We start from the raw sequence: 25,005 nt of genomic DNA, 5'->3' as shown, positions 1-25,005 counted from the left end.
AGTGACCCGAGTGCACTGCAGTGAATGTGCTGGGGAAAGCTCGACTTTACAGGCAGGTGGAAATCGCAAATCCAAAAAAGCCCCCCTCCCCGCCAACTTCTTCCACCGGGGTGAGGTGTTGAGTGACTCACAGCGCCCCCCAGTGCCGTTACCTTTCAGCAGGGGCTGGCAGCTCCAGCCAGTCAATGCAGGGGAGAGGGCCGAGTGTATCTCTGCACCCTGAGTCCAGGGCAGGCCCTCTCTGTCCCCCACATAGAGAAACTGGCCCTGCTGCAAAGTGACCCCTGAGAACCAGCAACCTCCAGGACAGAGGGTTTGGCCCTCAGAGCAGGGAATGTGTCCCCCATTCTGCCGTTAGGCCCCTGGAGGCTCTGGAAACAGGAGGGCTCTGAGCGTAACCCATCCCAAACAGCCCCCGTCTGGGGATGTAGCTCAGTGGTAGAGCGCATGCTTTGCATGTATGAGGCCCCGGGTTCGATCCCCAGCATCTCCAAGTTCTCTTTTCACCCTGCTGCTTTGCTCAGGCCCAGAGGGGATGTGGCCCAGCAGTCTCCCTGTAGGAGTTTCAGTCCTGCTCAGTGCGTGGCAGGTGCCCATTGCACGGAAGGTCTGTGGGGGTTTCTGCTCCTAAGTCACCTTGGTACATTTAAGATTCCCACCCAAGGGGCGGCTTGGGACAGTAGCGGATGAGAAGGGGGAATCCTCCAGCCCTGGAGGGAAAGGTCCCGTCTGCCCAGACTGAGGGGCAAGGAGACGGAGGGGCAGTCAGTGCTCAGAGAGGAGAGAGCTCAGTGATTTACACCCATCAGGGGACACTGTCTTTTTGAGGCAGGTGCAGCTGGCTTGGGATGGTGCTGAGGATGGATAGAAAACAGGCTGGATAGAAAACAGGCTGGAGTCAATGACAGATGGGACCACAGAAGGGGAAGGAGAAGGGCATCTCCATAGAAGGTCCTGGGTGCTCAGATACCCCAGTTCTAGGTACCCTGGCCTGTCCCAGAGAGAAAAGACAAAGAGGGGCCCAGCCCCCCGACAGTCATCCCATGGACAAGAATCTGGTTGGGAGTGGGGTGAAGGTTCCCGCTGGACAAAGGGGAGCTGAAGTCCCCCAGCGTCCTGGAATTTAAGCAATGCAAGCTTCAAACCCTGCACGGGTGGGGCCTGAGGGGCACCCGCAGAAGGTTGGGCTGGACAGGGGCAGCAGGTTTCTACAATTTTTGGTGGTTTCCAGAATGGGACCAAGTCCTGCCTCCCCGTCCACCTCCCCCCACATCTGCCTAAGGCTCTGGGAGGGAGTTTGGGTATGGGAGGGAGAGGGAAAGGGGTTGGGCTCTGGGAGGGAGTTTGGGTGTGGGCTGCGGCAGGGGGTTGGGGTGCAGGAGGGAATGCAGGGTGCGGGGTCTGGGCTGGGGCAGGGGGTTGGGGTGCAGGAGCAGGTGTGGGGCAGGCTCTGGGAGGGAATTGCGTGTGTGGTGTGGGCTCTGGGCTGGGGCAGGGGGTTAGGGTGTGGGAGGGGGTGAGGGGTACAGGCTCTGGGAGGCAGTTTGGGTGCATGAGTGGGGTCTTGGCTGGGGCAGGGCGTTGGGTGCAGGAATGGGTGGGGTGGCCAGGTTCTGGGAGGGAGTTCAGGTTCGGGCTCTGGGCTGGGGGAGGGGGTTGGGGTGCAGGAGAGGGTGCAGGTCGGGCTCTGGGAGGGAGTTTGGGTGTGGGGTGTGGGCTCTGGGCTGGGGGAGGGGGTTGGGGTTCAGGAGAGGGTGCAGGTCGGGCTCTGGGAGGGAGTTGGGTGCAGGGGGTGGGCTCTGGGCTGGGGGAGGGGGTTGGGGTGCAGGAGAGGGTGCAGGTCGGGCTCTGGGAGGGAGTTGGGTGCAGGGGGTGGGCTCTGGGCTGGGGGAGGGGGTTGGGATGCGAGAGCAGGTGTGGGGGGAGGCCTGTGGGAGGAAGTTTGGGTGCGGGATCTGGGTTGGGGTTGGGGTGCAGGAGGGGGTGCGGGCGCAGGCTCTGGGAGGAAGTTTGGGTGTGGGCTCTGGGCTGGGGGTAGGGTGCAGGAGGGAGTGCAGGGGGTGGACTCTGGGAGGGAGTTTGGGTGCAGGGGGTTAGGGTCTGGGCTGGGGCTTGGGGTGCGGGAGAGAGTGAGGGGTGCAGCTCTTACCTCAGGCATCTCCCAAAAGCGACCCACACCCCCCTCTGGCAGCAGCTCCTAGGTGGGGGGTCTCTGCCCATCGCTGCCCACGGACACCACCCCACCACTCCTTTCTCCCTCCCGCATCCCAAAACAAAGTCTCTGAATGCAATCCTAGAAAAAAGCAGAACCAAAGGAGTCCCTTTCGAGGATTCCCTCCGACACTGACCCCACGGCAGCCACACCCCAGCAGGAGGGACATGGAGTCAGAGACTGGGTTTTCCTCTGTCTCATCCTCGTCTTGTCCACAGGAAAGTGATTCTCCCCACAGTGCAGTAATACATCTGTCTGGGCAGATGAGAGAGCTGGAAATCTCTTTCAAAACTCTTATCCCACGGACCCTGTCAGTCTCTCTATCTCCTTTTCCCTGTGCCCTCTCCATGCCTGTCTGCTAGGAAACTCTCATTCCTGGGTTGTTTGCTCCCCCATGGCTCGATTTGCTCCTGCAAATGGCAGGAGAAATGGGGTGGGGGGCTGTTTGTGTAGAGTCATTTTATAGTCCTTCACTGCCTGCCTGGGATTTCCCCATTGCCTGCCTAGGACCCCCACCTGCCCTCCACCAGGATCTGCCAGCCCATTTGCCTGGGACCCCCTCCTCCTCCCAGCAGGACCCCCTGACACTTTACAGGAGGACCCCTCACTCTGCGCCAGGGACCGCCCCACCACAGCTCTGTGCACTGGGCATGGCAATGGTCCCAGGAGCCAGCTGGGCAATCCCAGACAGAGCCCCTGGCACAGCACCAGGCAGCGTCTAATCCCCTGCCCCACCTGCCCAAGAGACACCCACCCCCACTGGTCTGCAGCCAACAGGCCCCCAGCGATACCCACCTCCAGGACCCATAGCCTTAGGGCTGGGCACATCAGAACTACCCCCCGAAACCCCAAACCCTCCAGAACCCACCAACCTGACTAGGGTCCCCCCTGCCCAGCCACCCAGAGGCCTCCCCCTACCACAATGCCCCTTCAGCTCCCGCTGCAATCTCCCCACACAGACACCTGCCCCCCCCAGCAACAATGTTCCCTCACAGTGTCTGGTAAGTGGATAGAAAGTTATCACCACCCCCTGCTGGCCAGTCACACAGGCAGAGGGAGCCCGGGGGGACGCCTCTTTAACAGGAGAAGGGAAGCCATGGAGGGCCAAAATAAGTAAGACATTTCCATACTCTGTCACTAGCAAATAATGGCCACCATGAATCCACCCCAGAGTTGGCTACAGCTTTGCACTGCGGGAAGCCCCCCCTCACGGAGACCCTTTGTCATTGGGTTTGGGATACTTCTGGACCACGCTGCACTCAGAGGGACCTCCTCATCCCGTGCCAGCTGGAGAAAAGAAAAGGGTCCAGCCAACTCTCCTGTTACCAACTGGGAACCACCCATCCCCCAAACAGGGGGAGGCCCCTGGCTTTGATGGGTATTGAATATATGGCTAGTCTCTTTTATCAGCAAACATTTTTAACAGAGAGAAAGGAGGGAACAAATGATTCTCAAAGGAGAGGGAAAGATGATCATTGTTGCAGGGGGGTTAATTTCCCAACCAGGATGGAGAAGGACTCAGGGCGACAGGTTCCCCCCAAAGAAGGACAAGTTGCTAAGATTTAGAGACATGGGGAACAGCCCCAAACTCGAGAGGATTTTTAATTGACATTTGATAATGACATCGTAAGAGGGAAACCTGAGATTTGAGATCAGTGTTCAGAAATGAAAGAGAAAGGGTGGAAATCTGAGGGATTTTGGATCCATTTATGCAAATTATAGAGAGGAAAGTGGAAAATGAGAGGGATTTTATAGCAGTTGTTGATAGGAGGTTGTCACGGAGTCCCTGGGCGATGCTCTGGAACTGCTCCCCATGAAGCCGGGCAGGACTCTGGGGCAGTCGCCTTTCTGGGAGCAGCCTGTCTTCAGGACACACAGCTCACCCGGCTCCACCTTCCTGGGTCTGACCTCGGAGCATTCAGCATCCTCTGCCCCTCCGTGCGCTTCCCCCAGCGAGTCCGCTCAGGCAGGGCTCCTGGGGAAGCCAGAGGGTCCTGCACCCCAACTTCGCAGTCAGACGTGACTCTCAGCCAGCCAGTAAAACAGAGGTTTATTAGATGACAGGAACATGGTCTAAAACAGAGCTTGCAGGTGCAGAGAACAGGACCCCTCAGCTGGGGCCATTTGGGGGGGGGGCAGTAAGCCAGACAACCACACCTGCACTTCACTCCAACTCCCTCCAGCCCCTCCTCCTCTGGGCTTTGTCCCTTTCCCAGGCCAGGAGGTCACCTGATTCCTTTGTTCTCCAACCCTTTAGCTCTCACCTTGCAGGGGGGAAGGGCCCAGGCCATCAGTGGCCAGGAAACAGGGTGTTGGCCATTCTCTGTGTTCAGACTCCTGCACACACATGCCCTCTAGGGCTCTGCAATGATCATACACCCTTATCCCACCACCTAGATACTTAAGAACTTCATAGGGGAAACTGAGGCACCCCCACACTATTCAGAGGAAACATTAAGAACAGTCCCACTTCGTCACATCTCTCCCCCCTTCGAGATCGAACTGAGCGGGGTCACTTTACCCGGTGACCTGGGGAAGTTCGAAGCCACCAACGTTCCCATGGATGCCCCAGCATCTCTCCCATTCCTTGGTAGGAGTTACACCAGGCCCTTCCAGTTTCACGCCCTCCCTTAGGTCGGTGGTGGTCGATAGCACTCGCAGGCCACATGTGGGAAGGTTTCTGTGGCCCATGCCCTTTGGCCACCCCAAAACCCCAGGGGGTCAAACTGGGATTGGGTCTTCTCCCCAACAAGCTGGCCAAACACAGCCACTTGGTTATGGGACTGTTTAACTTTCTTAACAGCTTTCACTTCATTGAGACCTTCTCAAAGCTCTCCACACTGGGTCTTTAAACAGGACAGTCAGTGGATCCATTCACAACAGAAAATTTCTGGCTGTTAGGAACTGAAACTGTCTTGATAAAATCACTTTCACACCCTTCAGTGGCAGTAAACTGCTTGCAAAGACTCCATGAGGATTCCTTTCCCTAGGGCTTTTCTATGCAACAATTCACCCCTCACAGAAATTCTGCCCTTACCCTCTTCACCGAGGGCTTGCTCTAGAGGAACACTTTCCTGAGCAACAACAGACTCTTTCTGGGTCTCCCTTACATCCAGAGTCACCTCTGGCCCATCCGGCGGATTCCTACACAATCCCCTTTCAGACAAACTTACAGACTTCCTAGAGAAAAGGTCAGAAGCATTCTCCTTCCCTTTGCCACACACAAGTTCAGGAATCTTTTCCCTCTTGCTACCGGTTTCCACACCCTCAGTAGGTAACACAATCACATCACCTTCCTGCTCTCCTTGTGCCCTGGCTAGGATCTCACCCTGATCAGACAGAGTTGCTCCACCCTTTCCAACAACACACTAGCAACAGGCAAAATACAAGCACCAGAATTGTCTCGTCTCTGGGATTTTACATAGACCCTAACTGGATGCGACCTAGTTGCAGGGCCATTCTCCCGAGCAGACACAAACTTAGGACCCTTCCCTTCCTGGGCTTTAGCTGAATCCAGAACCAGCTCTAAGACAACTGCACGACCCTCAACCATCACAGGCTGAAAGGCCCCTTCTGTCTGCTCCATGGACAAAGAAGAGCCGGACACACTTTCTCCTTTCCCAGACACCCAGCTTGGGACCTCTCTCCCCTTGTCCCAGCACACAAGGCTGGTCACAGACAACTGCTTGGAGACCAGGGTAGCTCCCTCCATAGGCAAGTCAATACCCCTGACACACACAGACACGTTTCCTTCACTATCCCAATTCTCCACCCAGCTAACAGGTAAGGTCCAGGGACACTCATCTGCCACTCTCCTCGCCTTCCCACCCTGCTGACTAGACACAGCCATCAGCTCACAAGGCTGCCTAGGCTCATCCAGACTTTCCTTACCCAGCACCTTGCCACTCCCCACAGATCCCCTGCCCTGCCTGTGTCTCCCCCCACTCAGCTGGGGTCTCAGCTCCCCCCTTGCTCAGCACTGCTCTTGCTGTCCCAGTGGGGGTAGGCAGCGAGCTCGCTGCTTTCCTCACAGCATCAGAGCCAGCGTGAGCCCCCTGAGCCCCCGTTCCGGTGTGCAAGGGGGGCGGGGAGCATCTCTCTGTCCTACCCAACTCCAGGGGTCTGGTTAAAGTCAGGCAGGTAGCTTGAGCCTAGCCGCTCCTCCCTGCTGCCAGCCAGGTCATCTGCATTTTCACTGACCATTTCCCTCTCCACCGATTGGTTCCCCGGATTCAAACCCCTGGATCCTGTCCCAAAGAGACACAGTCACCCCATAACAGGGTCTTGCAGCTGGTGTCCTGGAGAACCCTAACGACCAGCCAGCCCCACCCTCCTTGGTCTGCACAGGGATCTGGGCCATAGGCAGGGCGAGGGGCTTCATCCCTGGGACCCTCACCCAGCTCACACAGCCCCTCAGCCTCTGAGGCTGCAGCACCCACGGTCTGACACCAGTTCTCTCTGTCCCAGGATCTCGCCACCCCAGGAATGTCTCCCCATTGACCATCACCTTTCGCTCCCACTGGGGGTCCGAGGGGCCTGGCCCAAGGAAACTCCACACAGACATATAGGTTGGAACCAGAAGTGGGAGCCTGTCCACCTCCCCACCCATCTGGCTGACGGAGTCTACGGCCTTGGGACCCAGCAAGGGAGCTAGACACCGGGGCTTTTCCGCAGGGTCCCCCGGTTCAAATCTCCAGCCTGCTCAAAGGCAGTGGGGTGGCATCCACATCCCCCCCCCCCCCTTAACCAGGGGCAAAAATTTAGTCTCAAGGTTCCCTGCGGAACTGGCCCCCCGGGGTCGATCCCCACTCACCCCTGGGGGGTCCCCTAGGCCTCTCCACTCCCCCATCACCAGTTCATGCTACTGCTGCTTCTGCAGCTCTTTCTCGGGCTCTCGCTGTCTCCCACGGTCCTCTTGCTCTCTCGGACTCAGCTCCAATCTGTCCGACTCCGATCCCCGGATGGGGAACCCGATCGTGAAGACCCTCGTCTCGTCGGGGACAGGAGTCTTGGGGATGCCTGGCCACCACTCCAGCTGCTCCCAGATCCTGCTATAGCCCCATTTCGGGTCAGGAATCTGTCCCTTCGAGCGGTCATCCTCCTCCAGCTGCACGATTAACTGTGCTTCGGTGAACTTTCCAACGCTCAACCCTCTCTTTCTGCACAGGGTTACAATGTCCTTCTTCAGGAGAGGGTGACAGGCCCTCACTCCGCCCTTCCCAAGTTGTTGTGGACTCACAGGCCTGTGTGCTCTCAGCTCCCCACGGTTTCCAGGGAGAACCCCTAGTGTGCCAGCCCTTCTCGAGGTCACCCCCTCTTTGTCAGGGTCGAGCGGCAGACTCCTCCGTCCCTGGGACCGCTCGCTGCAATCCCCAGGGGAACCCTGTTACTGCAAAAGTCCTTCTCTCTGGTCACACACTTCCAGGAGTTAACCGCCCCCTGAAACCGTCTCTCTCTGAATCTTCAGCACGCCTGGTCCCCGTCAATCCCCCTTCGTTTTACTGCTCCCCAGTCACTTACTGCAGGAAGCGCCGTCCACGGGGTGCAGTACATCCCACCGTTGCCACCAGTTGTCACGGTGTCCCCGGGCGATGCTCTGGAACTGCTCCCCATGAAGCCAGGCAGGACTCTGGGGCAGTCGCCTTTCTGTGAGCAGCCTGTCTGCAGGACACACAGCTCACCCAGCTTCCACCTTCCTGGGTCTGACCTCGGACCATTCAGCATCCTCTGCCTCTCCATGCGCTTCCCACAGCGAGTCCTCTCAGGCATGGCTCCTGGGGAAGCCAGAGGGTCCTGCCCCCCAACTCCGCAGTCAGACGGGACTCTCAGCCAGCCAGGAAAACAGAGGTTTATTAGATGACAGGAACATGGTCTAAAACAGAGCTTGCAGGTGCAGAGAACAGGACCCCTCAGCTGGGGCCATTTGGGGGGGGGGGGGGGCAGTGAGCCAGACAACCACGTCTGCCCTTCACTCCATGTCCCAGCCAGCCCCAAACTGAAACTCCCTCCAGCCCCTCCTCCTCTGGGCTTTGTTCCTTTCCCGGGCCAGGAGGGCACCCGATTCCTTTGTTCTCCAACCCTTCAGCTCTCACCTTGCAGAGGGGAAGGGCCCAGGCCATCAGTGGCCAGGAAACAGGGTGTGGGCCCTTCTCTGTGTCCAGACCCCTGCCCACACCTGCCCTCTAGGGCTCTGCAACGATCATACACCCTTATCCCACCCCCTAGATACTTAAGAACTTCATAGGGGAAACTGAGGCACCCCCACACTATTCAGAGGAAACATTAAGAACATTAAGAACAGTCCCACTTTGTCACAGAGGTAAAAGGTGAGTGTATTTCCCACCACTATTTGGTCAATGAATAGAAATAGGCAACATTGGCAAACGTTTTAGATCCATATTCAGGAATCTGAGAAAAGGTGTAAATCTGAGATTTTCGTCGTAATTTATAATTACAGAGACAGGGAAAGCTCTCAGGGGCATATTCAATTAGAAGTAGACAACTCGAGTAAAAGTGGGGCAAACTTTTTTATCAATCTTTGAGACGTACAGAGAAAACGTGTCACAAACTACGCAACTGAGAACATGGGATAAACGCCAAGACCGGGGGGGATTTTATGTGGCTATTAAAGAACGAGCTGGAAAAGGGGGACCGTTTGTCATATAAAATCCAGCCTGTCCAATACATAAACAGAGAGTGATGGTCCCCCCCCCCCCCACTGCCCCCGTTCACCTGGGCAGCAGGGAGCCCTCTGAGGGGCTGACAGGAGGGGGCGGGGGGGGGAGCTGGAGGGCTCCCTGGGGGAGGGGAGGGGGCGGTAGTGGGGGATGGGCAGGTGGGGGGCAGGTGGGGGCTGGGGGCAACGGTGCTGCAGTTGGGGGGCAGCAAGTGGGACTCGGAAGTGGGGATCGGGGGCAGCCCCATGGGGGACACGGCCCCTCCCTTCCCCGCCCCGGCAGAGACCCGGCGTCTCCTCCCACCCCCACGCCGGGGCAGCCAGGTTGGGGGATGGCTCCGGGCTCCAACTTCCCACCGACACCGGGACAAATCGCTGCGGATAAAACGGGGGGGGGGGGGGAGGAAATCCCGCCCCCCCCACGAGAGGGGAGTTTCAATGGACATGTGAGGAGGAGGGAGAGACGGGGGGGGGGAATCAGGGGAGACGAGAGAGCGGATCAATGGGGGGGGGGTGGGGGGGAGTTTACAACCACGTGGGAGCTACCGAGAGGGAAAAGGGGAAAACTGGGGGGCATTTGTGCCCGGGGGGGGGAAGGGGATCCATTTAACTCCCCCGCCGCCCCCCACTTCCCCCCCAGGAATTTCCTGGCTGCACAGAGACAGTTCAACCCCCACCCCCCGCAACTCCGGCTTCTCCCCCCAACACCCCCCAAGGGACCCCGCCTGCCGGGCCCCAGTCTCTGCCCCCCCCAATCCCAGCCGTGCCGGGGGCAGAGAGTCACTTTCCTGCCCCCCCACCAGCGCTCCCCCCCCCGCGGGGTCTCCCACTCACCGGGTCGGGGGCGGGCAGAGCCAGGGGCTGGTCCCAGCTGGAGAAAGCCCCCCCCGGCCGGGCACGGGGGGGTTAATGACGGGCCCCCCCAGCACAGACCCCGGAGCGGAGCCGCAGCTGCTCCTCCGAGAGACCCGAGACGAGGCAGCGCCTGGGGGCGGGGCCTGGAGCAGACCGGGGGCGGGGCAGCGTCTGGGGGCGGAGCCTGGAGCAGACCGGGGGCGGGGCAGCGTCTGGGGGCGGAGCCCGGAGCAGACCAGGCGCTGCCTCGTGTCGGATCTGTCGCAGGAGCAGCTGCGGCTCCTCTCCGGGGTCTGTGCGGGGTGGGGCCCGTCATTAACCCCCCCGTGCCCGGCCGGGGGCGGGGCTTTGTCCAGCTGGGACCCGCCCCGGTGAGTGGGAGACCCCGGGGGGGGAGCGCTGGCGGGGGGGGGGGCAGGAAAGTGACTCTCTGCCCCCCACCTGCCCATCCCCCACTGCCGCCCCCTCCCCGCCCCCAGGGAGCCCTCCAGCTTCCACCCTTTTGCCTCAGGGGTATTGACTTGCCTATGGAGGGAGCTACCCTGATCTCCAAGCAGTTGTCTGTGACCAGCCTTGTGTGCTGGGACAAGGGGAGAGAGGTCCCAAGCTGGGTGTCTGGGAAGGGAGGGGAGGGGTCGGTGGGGTGGGGTGTCTCAGCTGGGTGGGGTGGCTGCGACATGTGGGGAGCGGGGGGGGCAGAAGGGGGGCCGAGGGCTCTGAGCCGTTCTGGAGAGCCCCCGGCCGTGCCCCTGCCGTCCCCCGCCCCGCACAGCCTCCGCTCCCGGCGCCGCCGGCCCATGCTCCGGGCAGCGGAGCAACGAGCCTGGCTGACCCCGGGGCTCTGTGCGGTGCGGCCCGGCGGCTGGTCCTGGGGCTCCAGGCAGCGCGGTCAGGGGGCAGGGAGCAGGGGAGGGGTGGGGTAGAGGGCAGGGGAGTTCGGGGGGGTCAGGGGCTGGGGGGTGGATGGGGTCGGGGTGGTGAGAGGGCGGGGAACAGGGGTTTGAATGGTGGCAGGAGGTCCCGGGGCGGTCAGGGAGAAGGGGTGGTTGGATGGGGCAGAAGGTCCGGGTGGCAGACAGGAAGGAGGGGGGGGTTGGATGGGGCAGTGTGGGGCTGTTAGGGGCAGGGGGATCTGGAGCCCCTCAAGGAACAGAGGGGTTGGATGGGGCCGGAGGCCCTGGGCGGCCGTCCGGGGGCGAGAAGCGGGGGTCAGATGGGGGCGGGGGCCGGGCCATGTCTTGCTGTTTGAGGAGGCCCAGCCTCCCCTAACTGTCCCTCCGTACAATTTCTGAAACCCGATTCGGCATCAGGCCAAAGTTTGCCTGCCCCTGGGTTAGGGCCTGATTTATGCAAAGACCCATTGGGAGTGTGTGAACATTGCCCCATTTCTGAAACTGGAAACAACCCCCTGCACAGGGCTGGGAAAACAGAGCAGAGCTCTGGAGCCTGAACCCCCTCGTCAGAGACTGCGATGAAATCCTCTCAGGCATTGGCATCCAGACAGCAGGAGTATCTGGCTGTGTCGACTCTCTCCTCAGGCCCTGCGCGACCAGCACCCCTAGCCAATGCCTGAGATGACGGGGCGTCCAGGATTTCCCGGTATATGGATCTTGGGTAGCAGATAGAAGACCCCTGGTCGGGGTTCCAGGGGCGGGTTTGTGCAGGTTTGTTCTTGTGCTTTTTCAGGGAGTTTCTTGAGCAGATGGTGCAGTTTCTCTTGGTCACCCTGAGTGGGATCAGAGGGGAATGGGCTGGAGAATGTGGAGTTGGAGAGCTGCCGAGCAGCCTCTTGTTCATATTCCGACCTATTCATGATGACGACAGCACCTCCTTTGTCAGCCTTTTTGACTCTGATGTCAGAGTTGTTCCTGAGGCCGTGGACGGTGTTGTGTTCTGCACGGCTGAGGTTATGGGCCAAGTGATGCTGCTTTTCCACCACTTCAGTCCGTGCTTGTCGGATGAAGCACTTGAGTCCAGTCTGGTGTTTCGACCTTCAGGAGGATTCCACGCAGAATCCTTCTTTTTGTCGTGTTGGTAGGAAGGTCTCTGTGGATTAGTGTGTTGTTCAGAGGTGTGTTGGAAAAATTCCTTCAGTCGGAGACGTGGAAAGTAGGATTCCAGGTCACCGCAGAACTGTATCATGTTGGTGGGGGTGGAGGGGCAGAAGGAGAGGCCACACACGATACCCACTTCCTGGACACTACAGTGTTAATAAGCGATGGTCACATAAATACCACCCTATCCTGGACCGCTGTACTTACCTACATGCCTCCAGCTTTCATCCAGACCACATCACACGATCCGTTCTCTACAGCCAAGCTCTAAGTTACAACCGCATTTGCTCCAATCCCTCAGACAAAGAAAAACACCTACAGGATCTCTATCAAGCATTCTTCAAACTACAATCCCCACCTGCTGAAAGGAAGAATACCCAGAAGTCACTGACTCCAGGACAGGCCAACAAAGAAAGGAACAGAACGCCACCAGCCATCAGCTTCAGCCCCCAACTAAAAGATCTCCAGCGCAGGATCAAGGATCTACAATCTATTCTGAAGGACGATCCCTCACTCTCACAGATCTTGGGAGACAGGCTGGTCCTCGCTGACAGACAGCCCCCCAGCCTGAAGCAAATACTCACCAGCAACCACACAACAAAAACACTAACCCAGGAACCTATCCTTGCAACAAACCCATTGCCAACTCTGTCCACATATCTAGTCTAGGGACACCATCCTCGGACCTAATCACATCAGCCACACCATCAAATGTGCCCAAATACATGTGTTAGTCTCTAAGGTGCCAGAACTACTCCTCGTTTTGTTTTTGTATTTTTGCTGCTACAGACTAACACGGCTCCCACTCTGAACTAAATGATTGCATCTCTCCCCAAAATAGACCTAGAAGCACAAAGAACACCCTGGAGACCAGGCCTTTAAACGTTAGGAAACATCAGAGTTAAGGTGACGTGTACATACTTCGCGCAGTGCTGTTGTGCATGTGTGTTATGATACAGACTCACAAGTGTGGCCTTGGGGTCAATTCCCTGCCCCCCACAGCATCAATTTTCTCCAGACTCCCAAGCGAAGTGGTGCTTCCTCCATCCCTTGATGAGATGCCTTTCTCGAGTCTACTTTGGTCCAAAACTCGCGACTGCGCCATGCAGGAGGCCTGTGATGTGTAGGGGGCCAGATGAGATGATCTAACAGTCTCTTCTGGCCTTCAAGTCTCCAAACCTCTGCAAAACCGAGTGCGGCACATTGAGCATCCCCTGATGGTTCCAAGTGTGGCCTGCGTGAACCCTTGCACAACCACTGAGTGTGTGGGGGTGACCCAGGGGGAGCAGCTCAAACACGCACAGGAGCCGGCTCGGGGCAGGACATGAGCCCTGCAGGGCAGGGGTGGGGGTGGCAGTGACATCACAAGAATGCAGCACTCAGCTGATTGGTGAAAGGCGGTTGGGAGGCGGTGACCTCACAGAGAGTCCACGACAACGGCCAGGGAGGACAGGCTGCAGGGCAGGGGGGATCTCAGAGACCCCCGGGGCTTTGCTGCAGGGAGTCTCCTTCTTGAGGTGTCTCCTTGAGGACTGAGAGAGAATTCAGGGTCTCGTATGTGAGTGCGAGGTGGAGCCTCTCTGGAGTTTTCTCCTTTCCCGCTGCTCATTGAGCGAGAAGACAGACGTCCCTGTGGAGAAGGGAAGAGCCCCGGAGAGGTTTGGTACCGAGGCAGGCTGATCCGCCCGGTGCTGGCCAAATTCTCGGCAGGGAAAACAGGAGGTTAAGGTGGGACAAATTTTCCCCCAGCTAGGCCTTTGTCCCTTCGAGTCATTGGGGTTGTTGGTCTGTAGCTCATTGCAGGTCCCTTTATTCTGATCCTTCAGTGTGTGAAACTCCAGACTGATGGTTCGTTTGAAAGTCAGGACACCCGGGTCCTGTTCCCAACTCTATCCCGACAGGTTGTGTGATGGAAGACAAGGCCCTTCGCCTTTCTCAGCCTTCGTTTCTCCCTCTGTCAGTTGGGGAGAACAATCCTCTCACACCTGCCTCCCGGTGGGGGGAGGCTGGGGAGCTGTGGGGACCTGTTTGAGAGCGTCACTCGGAGCAGTGTATCGTAGGAGGTGTCCTATCGGGTTGAGTCATTCCAGAGGATGATGTCGGGCAGCAGAACCCCATTTTCCCAACCTGGCGTGACACAGCTTTGCATGGGAACCGAACCAAGGGCGCACACAGGTCCAGAAGCCGGCGATTTCTCCTTTGGCCGCTAGATGGCGCTGCAGGCTCCCACTTCCCCCTTCTCCTGGTCAGCGCAATGGGGGTTAGTCTCCCCAAAAAGAACGCCCGTCTCGCTTTGAACGTCCCTTGACGTGCCCCCTGTGGGCTGTCGGGATACGTGTCCAGAAGTTGCAGGGCTTGTTTCATGGTCTCCACAACGACAATCTTTCTTCCTTTTTAGACGTGACGACCTTTTTGGTCAAGATCCTTGATTATTCGGGGACTTATCCCGGAAGACCCAAAGTATTTGGGACATAAGACTTGTCTGGAAGGGCGCACAGGGCTAAATTGTTTTTGGCCATAGCAGGTGCCTTGTCGCAAGGATGACGTCCATCCCCCTTCCAAACATGTTTTGTGTAATGTTGTGTGTGTGATGTGTTGTGTGTCATGTTATGTGTGTTTGTGTCTGTCTGTGTGACGTGTTGTGTGTCGTGTTGTGTGTGTTTGTGTGTGCGTGTGAGACGTGTTGTGTGTCGTGTTGTGCAACGTGTTGAGTGTGTGTGTGTGTGTGTGTGGTGAGGTGTTTGTGGTGTCATGTGACGTGTTGTGTGTGACGTGGTGTGTGCGTGATGTGTTGTGTGTCTTGTTGTGTGTCGCATTGTGTGTTTTTGTGTGTGTGATGTGTTTCTGTGTGTGTGTCGTGCGATGTGTTGTGTGTATCCGTGCAACATGCGACGTGTTGTGTGGGACATTAAATGTGTTTCTGTGTGTGTCGTGGTGTGTGTCGTGTTCTGTTTGTCATGTTATGTTTGTGTGTGAGACGGGTTGTGTGTCGTGTTTTGTGTGTGTGTGAGACGTTTTGTGTGTGTGTGGTTTTGTGTGTGTGTGACATGTGTGTCATTTTGTGTGTCATCTAGAGTTGTGTAGATTGTGTGTGTGGTATTGTGTTTCTAGTGTCATATGAAATGGTGTGTGTGTGTGTGAGATGTGTTTTGTGTAGTGTTCTGTGTGCGTGACAACTTATGTCGTGTGTGTTTGTGTCTGTCTGTGTGACGTGTTGTGTGACATGTTGTGTGTGTCGTGTTGTGTGTGTGACGTGTTGTGTGTCTTGTGTGTGTGTGCATGAGACATTGTGTGTGTGATGTGTTGTGTGTGTGTGTTTGTGTGTGTGACAGGTTTTTGTGTGTGTCGTGCGGCGTGCAGTGTGCGACATGCTTACATGAGTGTGTGTGACAATGTGCAACATGTTTTGTGGGACGTGTGATGTGTTTCTGTGTGTGTCGTGTTGTGTGTGTTTCTGTGTGAGTCATTTTCTGTGTCATGTTGTGTGTGTCGTGATATGTGTGTGTGTGACGGGTTGTGTGTGTGTGTGTGATGTCTTGTGTGTGGTGTTGTGTGTCGACTAGAGTGTTGTGTGGATTGTGTGTGTGGTATTGTGTTTGTGGTGACATGTGATGTGTGTGTGTGAGACGTGTGTTGTGTGTCGTGTTTGTGTCTGTCTGTGTGACATGTTGTGTCATGTTGTGTGCCATGTTGAGTGTGTGTGTGGTGTTGTGTTTTTGGTGTCATGTGATGTGTTGTGCGTGACGTGTGTGTCATGTGTGTGTTTGTGTCTGTCTGTGTGACGTGTTGTGTGTGTGACGTGTGTAGTGTTTTGTGTCTGTGTGACATGGCGTGTGTCGTGTTGTGTGGTGTGAGATGTGTTTTTGAGTGTGACGTGCTGTGCGTGCGTGCAACGGGCAGCGTGTTGTGTGTGTCCGTGCTATGTGCATCATGCGACATGCGACGTGTTGTGTATGTGCCTGTGACATGCGATGTTTTGTGTGTGATGTGCAACACGTGACATCTTGTGTGTGTTACGTGCGACGTGTTGTGTGTCCGTGCTACACGCGACGTGTTGTGCATGACATACGACGTGCTGTGTGTGCGCGTGTGACACGCGTGGGACATGTGTGAAGTGCGACTTGCTGGGAGTGACGTGACGTGCGACGTGTTGTGTGTGCCACGTTCGACGTTTTGTGTGTATGTGTGCAACGTGCAACGTGTTGTGTGTGTCTGATGTGCGACGTGTTGTGTGTCTATGTCCAATGTGTGACAAGCGATGTGCGACGTGTTGTGTGTGCGGCGTGTGGCATGCGGCGTACGATGTGTTGTTTCTGTCTGTGCGACACACACCATGTCACACACAAAATGTCTCATGACACACAACACGACACACAACCCATCACCACACACAACACACCACTCACCACACAGACTCACACACAACACGTCACACAACACTCTACATGACACACACATCACGTCACAAAACACCACACACACACCACACCACACACAACACAAAACACAACACATCACACAGACACGGAACACAACACTCTGGACGACACACAGCACACACACAACACGTCGCACACACACAAACGCGTCTCACACACACGTGTTGTGTGTCATGCTGTGTGTTTGTGTGATGTTGTGTGTGTGAGATGTGCGATGCGCAATGTACTGTGTGTGTGACGTGCTATGTGAGCGTGCGACGTGCTGTGCGTGTGAGGTGAGATGTGTTGTCTCTGTGCGTGCGACACACACCACACCAACGGCACACAACACATCACACACACAACACACCACACAGACACACGCACACAACACAACACACAACACATCCCACACACACTGAATACAACACTCTAGACGACAGACAACACATGCACAACACAAGTGTTGTGTGTCGTGCTGTGTGTGTGGGACGTGTTGTGTGTGTGAGATATGCGAAACGCGACGTGCTGTGTGTTTGATTTGCGATATGCGATGTGCCGTGTGGGCGTGCGACATGTGACATGTAACGAACGACGTTGTGTGTGATGCACAGCACTTTGTGTGTGTGATGTGCGACGTGCGACGTGTTGTGTGTGTGAGACGTGTGACGTGAGCTGTGTGGTGTGCGTGACTGTGACGTGCGACATGCGACATGCTGTGTGTGCATGCGAATTGTGATGTGCGGTGTACGACATGCGTCGTGCGGCGTGTTGTGTGCGACATGTGACCTTTGTATGTGAGGTGCGACGTGTGACATGTTCTGTGTGTGTGTCTGTGTGGTGTGTTGTGTGATCTGTTGTCTGTCGTCTTGTGTATGTTGTGTGCCATTTTGTGTGTCGTGTTAAGTGTGTGTGTGGTGTTGTGTCTGTGGTGTCATGTGACGTGTTTTGTGTGATGTGGTGTGTGGTGTTTTCTGTCTGTGAGACGGGTTGTGTGTCGTGTTTTGTGTGTGTGTGAGACGTGTTTGTGTGTCTGACGTGCGACGTGCTGTGTGCGCGACGTGCAATATGTTCTGTGGGTGTGATGTGCGAGGAGTTGTGGGTGCGAGATTCGACATTTTGTGTGTGTGAAGTGTGACGTGTTGTGTGTCCAGGTCAGTCCCCTCAGTTGCAGTCTCAAGTCTTCAGTGTCCTTCTTGCTGGCAGTGTCGGTGGGGGGAGGAGAAAGGCCAAGCGTGGGCCCCGGGTTTGGGTTTGGTTTTTGCCCCCTCAGCCCGTGTGCTTGGGAAGCCCCAGTCCAGGCGTGTCTGGGGGGGGGCGGAAGCGTGGTGTCCCAAGTGTCCTTGGCCCCCCCGCCTGGAGGCACTCGCAGCAGTTATGTTGAGGATCTGCAACAATATGTTGCAGAGTCAGACCGCCTGAAACTAAACAAAGCCAAACAGGGCAGATATGGAAGAACAATGCTGAATAAAGCAGCTTTATGTATAGTTTAACAAATGATACAGAGAACAAGGGAACTAGCTGGGAACTGGATTGGCTGGCTATATGGATACTTAGGGCAGCTTCCTATTGGATAGGTATGCTGGGAAAAAGGATGTATAAAAGCCTGTGTAACTTCCTGCTCTGTGTGCAGGATCTGAGATCTTATTCTCCCTGTACCTTTTTGCAGCTGCAAATAAACTTTTCTCCTTCTCCACCCCGTTGTGATTATTGGGTGAAGCACACCGGGTAACAAACCAACCCCAGCTGTTGTTTAACCTCTCGGCACTGGGTGCTGGCAACAGCTTTTGGCATCCCTGGGTGGGCGATGAGGCTGCTATTTAGCCTTGCCCGGACCCCTCCTGGAGGTCGAGGATTGCGGCGAGAACCGACGCCCAGCGTGCACTGGTGAGTTCATCGGGGGCCTCGGAGGAGACGCGATTTGATCGACCCCAGAGGGCACGACGGTGCAACGCACTCATATAGTGGAGAAGTAGTTGTGGATGATGGTGAGGAACCGGTCCCTTGGACATGGGGGAGGAGCAGCTGCGGACGACGGTGAGGAACCGGTCCCTTGGATAAGGTAGGAACCTTTTGAAATCCGGATTCTATGCTCTGTTGGAACCTGGGGATGCCCAGAGTTACCCTGTAGGTGTGGGACAGGGACAGAGCTCGGGGGTTAGGGCACGGTGTACGCTCCTAGAATGCATTCTAGCAATCTGGAAGGTATTTGGTGCAGATCCGATGACTAAGAGCCAATTAAAACGATTCTGTACAGTTGACTGGCCTCAATATCAACTAGAGGACCAGGAGTGGTGGCCACCAGGAGGGTCAATTAATTACAACATGATCCTCCAATTAGTTTTGTTTTGTCAGTGAATGGGTAAATGGAATGAACATTTGTATGCACAAACGTTTATGGCTTGAAGAAACAGAACAGAGCTGTAATTCTGCAGAGCTGTAATTTGACTCCGACTGGTTCGGTAGTAGCTAATGTTAGTCCCCAGACCCCCACCCCCACTGTAATGGCAGAGCCGATGTCCCCTTCGGCCCCCAACCCCCACCTTATAAGGGTAGGATGCCTCGGGTTACAGAGATTGCCCCCCCAGTGGGACTCTATCCTTTGCTTCCCAAGACTGTTGTGGCTTGCCCAGGGGCAGACGGACGTCAGGCTACCACTATGCAAGTTTACACCCATGTGCCATTCAATCCAATAGACCTAGCAGCTTTTAAAACACAGGCTGGGGAATTCTCCATGAGCCCAAGCTGGTTTATTTCAGTCTTTGAGGGGTGCCTCGGTAGTCACAAGCCGGATTGAGATGACTGTAATATCCTCCTGAGAACCCTGTTGTCTGAGGTGAAGAGGAATCAGGTTACAGCTAAGGCAAGGGGAGCGACAGCTTTCAAGCGGAAAAAAAAAAAAAAAAAGAAAGGAAGCTATCTGTCAAGTTCCTACCCCAAGTAATCGTAAGTGGCTCAGGGCATTTCTGGGTATGGCAGGGTTTTGCAGGATATGGATCCCAGAGTTTGGACTGTGGGCTAAACCCCTGTACGACAGTGTAAAAGGAGCAGATCATGACCCCTTCTATTGGACCCGAGGCTGACAGGGCATTTAAAATCCTGAAAAGAAAATTGATGGAAGCTCTGGTACTGGGCCTGCCGGATCTCTCGAAGCCGTTTCAGTTGTATGTACATGAACGAAAGGGGGTGGCCCTAGGAGTGCTCACACAGCTGTTAGGAGCATGGAGACGTCCCGTGGCTTATTTTTCTAAGCAACTGGATCAGGTTGCAAAGGGTTGGCCGGCATGTTTATGGGCGGTCGCAGCTACTTGCCCTAGTGCTTGAGGAAGCGGAGAAGCTAACATTGGGAGGGGTTATGCAAATCTATACTCCCCATATGGTCCGAGCCTTATTGGCTGCAAAGGCAGGGCTTTGGCTCACCCAGGCTCCATTGCTCGGAACCAGGCTAAGCTGTTAGAGAACTCTGAAGTCACCTTACAGCCTTGCCCCTCCCTTAACCCAGCCACCCTCTTGCCAGAAACAGAGGAACAGGAACATGACTGTTTAGAGATCATAGACGCCCAGTACTCCAGCCGTCCGGATTTAAAGGATGCACCCGTCCCAAATGCAGATTATGAGTGGTACACTGATGGTAGCAGTACTGTAATAGATGGGCAAAGGAGGGCGGGTTATGCTGTTGTGACCCTCCATGACACTGTGGAAGCTGAAGGTTTGCCTGCTGGGACCTCTGCCCAGCTGGCCGAACTAATAGCCCTGACCCGTGCACTTGAACTGTCAAAAGGAAAGCGGGTCAACGTTTTTACTGATTCAAAGTATGCTTTTGGTGTGCTGCATGCTCATGCTGGCCTATGGAAGCAAAGGGGAATGCTGACAGCCCAAGGCTCCCCAGTCAAGTATGGGCCCCAAATCCTCCGGCTCCTAGAAGCCGTACAACTTCCCTCGGAAGTGGCGGTGGTACACTGTAAAGCCCATCAAAGGGAGGATCAAGATGTGGCCAGAGGTAACGCCCGGGCAGATAGAGAGGCTAAGCATGCTGCCACCCTGCCATCCCCTCAGGCTGAGAACGCCCATATGCATGCCCTTATCCCATCAGGAGGGGAGCTTCCAACCCCTCAGTACTCTGGGGAGGAGAGACAGCTAACTGACAAACTCGGTCTCCGGGAAAAGGAGGGATGGCTCCATTCCCCAGAAGGGAAGGTCCTCTTACCAAAGGGCCTGATCCGGCTGGTGCTGCAGAAACTACATCAAACCACTCATGCTGGCAGGGAAGCACTTATCCAGCTAATGGGAAAATACTTTATCACTTCCGGACTCCAACCCCTGGCTGCCCAGGTACAAGCGGACTGCTTAGTCTGCCAAAAGAATAATCCCCGACCGGGACATCCTGTGCCACCAGCTGCCCTGGAACCCACTCCGGGCCCCGGACAAGTGTGGCAAATAGACTTTACTGAGTTTCCCCGGACCCCAGGGTTCAAATATCTCCTTGTCATAGTGGATCGGTTCAGCGGATGGCCAGAAGCCTTCCCATGCCGTAATTGCAGTGCCAGAACAGTGGCCCTCAAGTTTGTTAAGGAGATCATTCCTCGCTTTGGACTCCCCCAGTGGATGGAATCTGACAACGGGACACATTTCACGTCAAAAATCATTCAAAGCATCTCACATGCTTTACAGATCCCCTGGAAACTCCATACGCCCTGGAGACCGCAAGCCAGTGGGGTAGTGGAGCTTATCAATCAGACCCTTAAACGGCATCTCTCAAAAGTGTGCCAAGAAGCCTCACTGCGATGGCCTGATGCTTTGCCCCTCATCCTGCTCCGTGTCCGCGCTCTCCCAAAGGGTAGATTAGGGCTTAGTCCCTTTGAAATTATGTTTGAATGGGCATGGCCTATGAATGGCACCCCGGTTCTGTCAGGGGAATGGGAGCTGGGTAATGGTTTTTTGTCTCAGTATATGTGTTCCCTGTCTGCTGTTCTCTTGTCTCTTCACAGGTATACCAAGGATTCCCAGCCTCTCCCCTTGGACTCTCCCGTCCACTCCTTACAGCCGGTGACTCTGTGCTTGTTCGTACCTGGAAAGACGAGCCTCTCCAGGAAAAGTGGAAAGGACTCTATACCGTCCTGCTGGTCTCCCATACAGCGGCAAAGACCGAGGGACACAAGAACTGGATCCATCACTCTCGTCTGAAGGCAGTACCCGCCCTCTCGTCAGCGGAACAGTGGACCGTCCAACCTGCTGACTCCTCATCTAGTGACGATCTCGGGCTAAAGCTACTGTTTAAGAGACACAAATAGCGGGCACCTTAATGCTAAATGGGCCCACCCAGGTACTGGAGACCCTGGGTTGGGAAGACTCGGGTGATAATTAATTGGGTAACATTGTTATTCTCTCTATTGGTATTTCCAAACTGTGCATATCGGGAGCATAACTCCTTTGTTTTGCTTGCGCACCATGTTGCTAATTTAACAAACCAGACTGATTGCTGGGTATGTGCTCCGACTCCACTGTCCCCCAAAACGGGAATGCCCCTTGACATGCTGCCCCTGACCCTAGCAGAATAAGCCACCCCCAAAGAACAGGAAAGAATGGACTTGCCGATCTGGAACAAGATCCCTTTACAGCCACCTCTCAGGACCAGGAGTATTCGGTTGCAGTACTCACTGAGGGAGTGTTATGTTTTACCCAAAGCCAATCTGATCACTATGGGCGTCCTGTGGGAAAAAGCTCCTGTGTTATTTACACAGTGGGCTGATGGGTATTGGATAAAGACCAACAGGGGAGGCCAGCAGTGTGGGTGTAATGGTTCCTCTCCTTTTGGGGAAACTCTTACAAATAATCTTACCACAAAAAAAGGGTTTGGAAATATAACTTGCCGTCCAGTTAATATCTCCAACGTAGCAAGCCAATGGTGGGTTTGTAGTGGTCCCTATGGTGAGTGTAATTTGAACGGCACAGTTAGAAATGCCCCCACTTGTACCCAATCAGGAGGATGGGATGCCCCCCTAGGGGCATATGAACTGGAAAAGCAGCCTTAAATAGCCCAGGAATCCCCTTAAGAAACAGTCCTTATTGGGCCCTACAGGGTCACTATTTTGTATGTGGCCGAAAGGCTTACAAGGTGCTGCCAGCCAACTGGACAGGTAGCTGTTATATAGCTCGTGGAGTTCCTCATCTTTCCATAACTGCCACGCTGCCCAAAGGAAAGATTAGAAATGCCCGAGACACCTCTGTTGAGTCACGAGAAAAGACCCTGCGGCGACTGACTACGGCATTGGAGGGCAAGATGAAGAATCCCCTCACAACCGAGAAGCTTGTAGGGTGCTCTGTACTGGGAACAGCACCACTGTTTACCGGGCCAGCCATGGCAGGCATAGGCCGCTATACTGTAAGCCTGCAAATGGTACTTGAGAAGGTGGCCTTAGAGTTAGAAGGCTCGGTTAGTGATTTAGGGTCAGCAGTAAAAACATTAAATAAAGAGGTTCAGCAGCTCAGGACGTTTTCCCTCCAAAACAGGCTGGCTTTGGACTATCTCTTGGCATCCCAAGGAGGGATTTGTGCCCTCGTCGGGCCCCGCTGTTGTGTATATGTCAATGATAGCAGTTATGAGATCTATGAAAAGGTGGTACAGGCTGAGGCCCATGCCCGAGCCGGAGCACAGGTTGCCTACACTGCCCCAGAGAGCGATTGGTTGCAAACCTTGTTTTCAGGCTGGGGTTTGTCGTCTTGGCTGGGTGGTTTATTTAGCCTGTTATTGAAACTTTTCTTTCCTGTATTGCTTGTATTACTGGTATTATGCTGTGCAGTCTCATGTGTTAGGGCCCTTTTGCAAAAGTTAATAAGTCATTCTCTTCAGGGCTATCACAGAGTGCTTATGCAAAGTCCTATTGTAAAGAAATAAGTAGCCCAAGTGAGAAAACTCAGAGCCAAGGCTGTTGAGTGTTCTCAAAGGGGGGAGTTGTTGGGTACACTGGGGCATGGCCACTAGGTAACTCGAGGGGATGGAAGACCACGAGAGTCAATGAAGCCCCCTCGCACTAGGCCCAGGTGTCCTTGGGACCTTTTTGCAGCTGCAAATAAACTTCTGTTCTCCACCCCGTTGTGATTATTGGGTGACGCACACCGGGTAGCGAACCAACCCCAGCTGTTGTTTAGCCTCTTGGCACTGGGTGCCAGCAACACTGTCCAACATTAAAGAGGTGAAACAAGGCTGGCAGTTTGGGCTGCTGGACAGAACAAGCCTTCAGGCTGAAAAGCCAACAACCTTTCTCTCCATTTCAGCAAAAAACAACATTCAAGAAACCCCCACAAAAACAGGCACCTGAAAAGTCCTGCCCCCGACTTCACCTTTCCAAGGTCTTCTCCGCACTCTCTCCCGCCCCGAGTGAGAATCCGACCCCTTGACCAACACACCACAGTGAGACCCGAATGCAGCTCTCCCTCTGCAGGCAGGATGGTGGAGAAAAACACAGGTGAAAAAACCCTCCCGGCTCAGCTGCGCAGGGAGCCTTGGCAAGGACGTGGTGGAAAGGTGACGCCGGGATCTCTCGCACGGGAAAGGAGACTCGTGCCCGAGTCCAACCAACCCTTTGGGAACTCGAAGGAAGCCGCATCCCACAGGCGTTTCCACAGCCCAGCCACCAGCCACACACCCAGGCCGGAGGGGCCGGGACACGGGAAGGGGCAGCAGCCAACGCCCCCGGGGGGAGGGCTGGGGCGGGAGCTGCAGCCAGGCCCCTGGACCCGCAGGGAGACGCAGACCCTGACGGCAACCAGCCACGTTTGCCCACGTGTGTGTGTGAGACACGTTTGTGTGTGTGTGATGTCTTGTGTGTGTGCTGTGTGTCGGCCAGAGTGTTGTGTTCAGTGTGTGTGTGCTGTGTTGTGTTTTGTGTGGTGTGTGTGGTGTGTGTGTGTAGTGTTGTGTGACATGTTGTGTGTTGTGTTGTGTGTGTTGAGTTGTGTGCCGTTTTGTGTGTTGTGTGGTTGTGGTGTCATGAGACGTGTTGTGTGTGATGTGGTGTGTGTCGCACGCACAGACACAACACATTGTACGCCGCACGCACAACATGTCACGTGTAGCACGTCACACACACACGTCACACGCACAGCATGCTGCATGTAGCACGCACACACACAAAACATTGCATGTTGCACGCACACACACACAACGCGTCGCCTGTTGCATGATGCACATCGCACACAGCATGGTCACACACAACACCTTGCGCGTCGCACGCACAGCACCTCGTACCTCACACTCACAAACGCATCTCACACACGCACAACACGACACACACCACATCACCCAGACAGAAAAAACTACACACATGTCACACATACAGAAAGACACGCAACACGACACACAGCATGTCACACACACACAACACGTCACACAACACGTCTCACACACACATGTCACACACACACCAACACACACAAGACGACACACAACATGACACACGCTTCACACAAAACACGTAACATGACACCACACACACAACACCATACACACACTGAACATGACACAAAACGGCCCACAATACAACACAAACACACATCACACACAACACATCACACACACACCACACCACAAAGACACACACACAGTACGTCACACACACACACACAACACTACACAACACACGTCTCACACACCCACACACCACGTCACATGTCACCACAAACAAACAACCACACACAATCCATACAACACTCTAGACCACACATGACACACACACGACACACAACCCGTCACACACACACATATAACACAACATGACACACACACAATAC

The 25,005-nt window shown here is 55.3% G+C and overlaps 1 non-coding gene across 1 annotated transcript; it reads left to right on the top strand.

Moving 5' to 3' along the window:
* The first annotated feature begins 421 nt into the window (after positions 1-421).
* On the top strand, positions 422-493 carry TRNAA-UGC (transfer RNA alanine (anticodon UGC)). The gene has a single exon. It is a non-coding gene; the product is annotated as a tRNA-Ala (tRNA).
* Positions 494-25,005: the final 24,512 nt, after the last annotated feature.

The sequence above is a fragment of the Caretta caretta genome, chromosome 28, assembly GCF_965140235.1.
Source record: "Caretta caretta isolate rCarCar2 chromosome 28, rCarCar1.hap1, whole genome shotgun sequence".
NCBI lineage: Eukaryota > Metazoa > Chordata > Testudines > Cheloniidae > Caretta > Caretta caretta.
The sequence above is the reverse complement of the archived record's forward strand: the minus strand, read 5'-3'. Positions and strand labels throughout refer to the sequence as shown.